Raw genomic sequence first — 7,022 nt, forward strand, 5'->3', positions numbered from 1 at the left:
AAGCTATATTTTCAGAAGGAAATGCCACTAATTAAACAAATGAGAGCTTTTTATATTATTTCTTGTGTTTACAAAATAATCCTGTTAATTGTTAGAATTATTTGCTATATTTTACCACAATACTGCTGCATTAACAACCCAACAGGATACAAAAAAAAAAAAAAAATTTGTCTTTTCTCACAAGTCCACAAGTTGGCAAATATCCATAAAAAAAGAAATTAAATAAAATTATGTTTAAGTTAAAAATGATCACAATCCAAGCCCAAACTTTTTTTTTCCAGTGTGAGATGTTTATTTAGCTTAACTAAAGTATAGCTAAGTCAGACATGAACTCCAGCTGGATAAGAAAGTTTTAGTGTTGAAACAAGTGTGTGCATGTGACAGATGTAACAATTTTTACATAGACTACAAAAGGATATATGATTGAAAAGTATAACTGGTAAAATGGCTACCAAGTTATAATTGTTTACCATTTATTACATCATATTTATTTGTATTTTTCTTAAAAATATTCAGTTTCAAATGCATTTTTCTAAATGGTATGTAAAAACTATTGTATGTAGGTCAGACAGTTGCAAGGATGTCAGTAATTGCATAAAGAATTTGTGTGTCATCACTTCAGCTAATATTTGTACCATGAGATTTGTCTTTGCTGCTTAAACTCGTTGGATCAATTCATCAGTTTCTACTCTACTTCTAAACCAAAATCACTTCTTAAAAGTATTCTCCTTCAGTGTTGCTGATATTCCACCAAAATCAGTCATAGGAAAATGTAACATACTTCTAATTATTTTGAAATAACTGCCTTTTGAGAAACCTTTATGCAGGTCAGGAAGCAAGAGTTAGAACTGGACATGGAACAACAGACTGGTTCCAAATAGGAAAAGGAATACCTCAAGGCTGGATATTGTCACCCTGCTTATTTAACTTATATGCAGAGTATATCATGAGAAACGCTAGGCTGGAAGAAGCACAAGCTGGAATAAAGATTGCTGGGAGAAATATCAATAACCTCAGATATGCAGATGACACCATCCTTATGGCAGAAAGTGAAGAGGAACTAAAGAGCCTCTTGATGAAAGTGAAAGAGGAGAGTGAAAAAGTTGGCTTAAAGCTCAACATTCAGAAAACGAAGATCATGGCATCTGGTCCCATCACCTCATGGCAAATAGATGGGGAGACAGTGGAAACAGTGTCAGACTTTATTTTGGGGGGCTCCAAAATCACTGCAGATGGTGACTGCAGCCAGGAAATTAAAAGATGCTTACTCCTTGGAAGGGAAGTTATGACCAACCTAGATAGCATATTAAAAAGCAGAGACATTACTTTGCCAACAAAGTTCCGTCTGGTCAAGGCTATGGTTTTTCCAGTGGTCATGTATGGATGTGAGAGTTGGACTGTGAAGAAAACTGAGTGCTGAAAAATTGATGTTTTTGAACTGTGGTGTTGGAGAAGACTCTTGAGAGTCCCTTGGACTGCAGGGAGATCCAACCAGTCCATCCTAAAGGAGATCAGTCCTGGGTGTTCATTGGAAGGACTGATGCTGAAGCTTAAACTCCAATACTTTGGCCACCTGATGCGAAGAGTTGACTCATTGGAAAAGACCCTGATGCTAGGAGGGATTGGGGACCGGAAGAGAAGGGGATGAGAGAGGATGAGATGGCTGGATGGCATCACCAACTCAATGGGCATAAGTTTGAGTAAACTCCGGGAGTTGGTCATGGACAGGGAGGACTGGCGTGCTGCAATTCATGGGGTCACAAAAAGTCAGACACGACTGAGCGACTGAACTGAACTGAACTGAAATACTGTATGCTTATATATTAAGAATTGATGTTTTAAAGGGGGGAGTGTCAATACAACATTACAAAATCTGTTGACAGAATAGAGGAATTTGCATTTTGCTTCCTTTCTTGTTGAGGAAAAACATCTCTTTACAAAATAAAAGGTATTCATTGAAGGAAATTAAAAAAAAACAGTAAAAGAAGAAAAAATTACAATAAGAAACTAAGGATCACTGTTACTAAAGAAATTATTCTTACGGAAGTAGTGCTCTTAAGGGGATTCATTTATCTATTTAGGATTCTCCAGTCCTGGCCTATCACAACTCTGCTATTTTCACAGACTATTTGAAAATTCAAAGAGATATATCCATTTAATCTCTTCCTTATTTTTATATATTTTCCCTTTGCATCTTCATATTTTCTTTCCTTTGGTTCATTGGTCAATTATTAATCAACATTTAGTTCCTTTACACTAAAAAAAAAAAAAAAAAAAAAAAAAAAGGCTCATTTTATGCAGCCAGTATACCCTGATGCCAAAATCAGACTCTATATATATAGTATGCAGACCAATATATCTCTTAAACTTGACCCTAAAATCCTCAAGAAAATATCACCAAATAAAACAGCAATATAAAAAGTAATTATATACTACAATCAATCAAGTGGGGTTTATTTAAAGGAGGCAAGACAATCAATATTCATTAATAAATCAGCATAATCCATCATATCACCAGGCTAAAAAAGCTAAAACTAATATCATGTTAGTGGTAAAAATCTTCATGCTCTTATTCTAAGACTGAGAACAAGGCAAGGATATCTGCTATCACCATTCATGTTAAACATAGTAATGGAAGTTTAGTCTGTGCAATAAGGAAAGAAAAGAAAAAGCATGCAGTTTGGAAAGGAAGAAATATAATTAAAGTCTCCATCTTTAAAAATTGCACTACCATTTACACAGAATGTACTAGTGATTCTTAAAAATATCCTCCTAGCTTTAATAAGTGAGTTCAAAGATACTGTGGGACAGGAGTAAAATTCCAGAATCAATCATATATTTCAATATGAGTTCAGTCTCTCAGTCATGTCTGACTCTTTGCAACCCCATGGACTGCAGCATGCCAGGCTTCCCTGTCCATCACCAACTCCCGGAGCTTGCTCAAACTCATGTCCATTGTGCCAGTGATGCCATCCAACCACCTCATCCTCTGTCGTCCCCTTTTCCTCCTGCCTTCAATCTTTCCCAGCATCAGGATCTTTTCCAGTGAGTCAGTTATTTGCATCAGGTGGCCAAAATATTGGAGCTTCAGCTTCAGCATCAGTCCTTCCAATGAATATCCAAGATTGATTTCCTTTAGGATTAACTGGTTTAATCTCCTTGCAGTCCAAAGGACTCTCAAGAGTCTTATCCAACATCACGGTTCAAAAACATCAGTTCTTCAGCACGCAGCTTTCTTTATGGTCCAACTCTCACATCCATACATGACTACTAGAAAAACCAAAGCTTTGACTACACAGACCTTTGTCAGCAAAGTAATGTCACTACCTTTTAATATATGTCTAGATTTGTCAGAGCTTTTCTTCCAAGGAGCAAGTGTCTTTTAATTTCATCATTTCAGTCACCATCTGCAGTGATTTTGGAGTCCCAAAAAATAAACTATGTCACTGTTTCCATTGTTTCCCCATCTATTTGTCATGAAGGGATGGGACCAGATGCCATGATCTTCGTTTTTTGAATGTTGAGTATTAAGCCAGCTTTTTCACTCTCCTCTTTCACTTTCATCAAGAGGCTTTTTAGTTCCTCTTCACTTTCTGCCAAAAGGGTGGTGTCATCTGCATATCTGAGGTTATTGATATGTATCCTGGCAATATTGATTCCAGCTTGTGCTTCATCCAGCCTGACATTTCTCATGAAGTACTCTGCATATAAGTTAAATATGCAGGGTGACAATATATAGCCTTGATGTACTCCTTTCCCAATTCTGACCCATTCCATTGTTCCATGTCCAGTTCTAACGATTCCTTCTTGACCTGCATACAGATTTCTCAGGAGGCAGGTAAGGTCTCCTGTTATTCCCATTTCTTGAAGAATTTTACACAGTTTGTTGTGATCTACACAGTCAAAGGCTTTGGTGTGATTGATAAAGCAGAAATAGATGTTTTTTTCTGGAATTTTTTGCTTTTTCTATGATCCAACAGATGTTGACAATTTGATTTCTGGTTCCTCTGCCTTTTCTAAATCTAGCTTGAACATCTAGAAGTTCAAAGTTCACTTACTGTTGAAGCCTGGCTTGGAGAATTTTGAGCATACTTTGCTAGCATGTGAAATGAGTGCAATTGTGCAGTAGTTTGAATATTCTTTGGCATTGTCCCTCTTTGGGATTGGAATGAAAACTGACCTTTTCAGTTGGAGGAGATCGCCATTAACCCCACCATAGAGCTGTGTAACAGAGGACCCACAAACTGCAGAACAATCACGTATTTAAATACTAGCAATGAACACATGGAAACAAAAACACAGCACCGGGAGCCCCCAGCCCCAAGCAGGCACAGGAAAGGTGGGTGGTCAAGCTGGCGGGTTGCTGGAGCGCCTTCCAGGTCGCGGGCTCTAGGAAATTTCCCTGGTGTGCCCCGTGTGTCCCCGCTCCCCGCGCACCCCCGCCCCATCCCCGTCCCCAACAGATGTAGCTTTGCCCGGGCGCACGGCTGGCTGGCTGCCTCCTAGGCAGCAGTGGCGGTCCCATCAGCAGAGCCTCTGCCTGTGATTGGCCTCCCCCAGGAAGCTGGAGACCGACGATGAATAACTGATGTGTGAGGTAGGGAAGCTGGAAGGCGGCTGCAGTGACTGGCAGCAGGGAGTGTGAGCGCCGGAGCGCAGTAGCCAAAAGCGCCCTCAGAGCTGGCAGCGCAGAACTAGCTGTCAGAGTCACCCGGGTCCCCGCTCCGCCGTCATCACCCTGGCGGCGTCTGCTGCCTGTGCGCAGCCTTTGTTTCGCGCCGGCTCGGCCGACCTGGGTCTGGCCCCAGCCCACTGCGGGTGCCAGGGCAGGATCGCCGCCAGTGCAACTTCCAGCCCTGCTGTCTTCCTGCTGAGAGGAGCTTGGCCGCCTGTTGCTGCTCTGACATCAGAAGAGTCGCCAGAGCGATCCCTTCCAGGCAAACTCCCCATGCAGCAACCCCCTCAATTCCATGAGAGCCGTGAAACCCACTCTGGCACCCAATGATGAGTACTTCCCCTGTGACTCTGTCCCTTGGCAGCAGAACACCAACCAGCCTCCTGGCTCCCTCTCTGTGGTCACCAGGGTTTGGGAAGTGACCAACATATCCCAGAGCCAGGTCCTCAGGAACCCTATGGCCAATGCCAACAACTCCATGAATCCAGGCTGCAACTCCATGGCATCGGGCATGGCCACCAGCAACCCTGGGCTCAATTCCCCACAGTTTGCAGGGCAGCAGCAGCAGTTCTTGGTCAAGGTCGGCCCCACTCAGCCCTACATCCCACAGAGAACATACACTCGGTCCTACTACCCCGGCAGTGGGGGCTTTGGGGCCAGTTCCTCAGCTGGCAACTGCTGCAGTGGTGGCAGTAGCAGCCACAGAAGTAGCCACAGTTAAAATGCCACTGTGACAACCTCGCAAGAAACACAGAAAAAGGGTAAAAACCAGTATGGACTGATGGGTCCCACCCATGTGTTTAACAGCCAATTCATGAACCAGCCCGGGGCTGGGGGATCTGCCTCCATGGGGCGGGGGGTGGCAACATGAACCCCACAGGCATGCCGGCTGGCTTGACATCCTCGGGGATGAGTGGCCCTCCCATGGGCATGAACCAACCCCACTGTCCAGTATCAGCCCTTTGGCACACATGGGTAGTCGATGCCCCAGCAAACCTACCAGGGCCTCGGCCCCAGTCCCTTCCCATTCAGAGTATAAAAAGGTCATACCCTGGAGGGCCCAAATATGGAAACCAGCAATATGGACCAAATAGCCAGTTCCCCACCCCAACCCCCTGAGGCCATCTCTTCCAACTACCCCAGGCAGCAGCCAATGCCCAGCCAGCTGAGCATGGAGCAGTACCTGCCCCCTACCCCCACTCCCCACCTCCACCCACCCCCGCCCCGGTCAACATGGGTCAGTGTTACAATCCAGAACAGTTTACTGGACAAAATAATACCTTCTCTGGAAGCAGCTACAGCAACTACAGACAAGGTAACATCAATAGGCCTCCCAGGCCTCTCACCTGTTCTAGGAAATCCCACGTCCCCCACGACCTATGGAAGCAGCATCCTCCCATATCTGTCCCTCATTCAAGACTTTAAACCACCCTTCCCACCTGCCATTAGGCCAAATCAAGCTAAATATGAATACTCTGATGCTGCCCCCAGCCAACCACAATGATGAGCTCTGGCTCATGTTCCCCGTGCAGGACAGCGTGATGTTGCGCCCTTCCACCTGAAACACAACCTGGCCATCAGCAACCACATGTTTCACCTGCAGCCCATGGTCCACCACCTGATGCTGGTGTGGAGATCTGACCTGGAGCTGCCAGTCCAGTGCTACCACTTTGAGGACTGGCAGATGAACATCAACTGGCCGGCCAGGAAGGACTCTGAGTCAGAATGACTGGCTAAAGACAACCCAGAAACTAATCCCATCACCAGAAAACCCAAGACTGCAAGCCACAAGGCAGAGCTGTTCTCCTGTATTCCCTTACCCTACTATTGCTCTCCATCTAGGTGCCCTTTCCCAATAAAATCTCTTGCTCTGCCAGCACATGTGTCTCCTCAGACAATTCATTTCCAAGTGTTATACAAGAGCCCAGTTTTTGGCTCTGGAAGGGGTCCCCCACCCTCAACAATTGCAGCCCTAGGCCCCAGCCCATCCCCCTATCCACTCCCATCTCTGCCCAGGTGCACCACCTCCAGTGACTACAGCAGCCAAAGCAACAACTATGAGGGTCATGGCAATTTTGACTTCCTCCTCAGAACCCCAGCAGGAAGCATTACTAGGAACAAAGCTAGTGGATGTGATGGAATTCCAGTTGAGCTATTTCAAATCCTGAAAGATGATGCTATTAAAGTGCTGCACTCAATATGCCAGCACATTTGGAAAACTCAGCAGTGCCCACAGGACTGGAAAAGGTCCGTTTTCATTGCAGTCCCTAAGAAAGACAATCCCAAAGAATGCTCAAACTACCGCACAATTGCACTCATCTCACACGCTAGTAAAGTAATGCTCAAA

General features: G+C 44.4%; 1 pseudogene; it reads left to right on the forward strand.

Moving 5' to 3' along the window:
- Nucleotides 1–4,276: 4,276 nt before the first annotated feature.
- Nucleotides 4,277–6,404, forward strand: LOC133052714 (zinc finger MIZ domain-containing protein 1-like; annotated as a pseudogene).
- Nucleotides 6,405–7,022: the final 618 nt, after the last annotated feature.

The sequence above is a fragment of the Dama dama genome, chromosome X (genome assembly GCF_033118175.1).
Source record: "Dama dama isolate Ldn47 chromosome X, ASM3311817v1, whole genome shotgun sequence".
Lineage (NCBI taxonomy): Eukaryota > Metazoa > Chordata > Mammalia > Artiodactyla > Cervidae > Dama > Dama dama.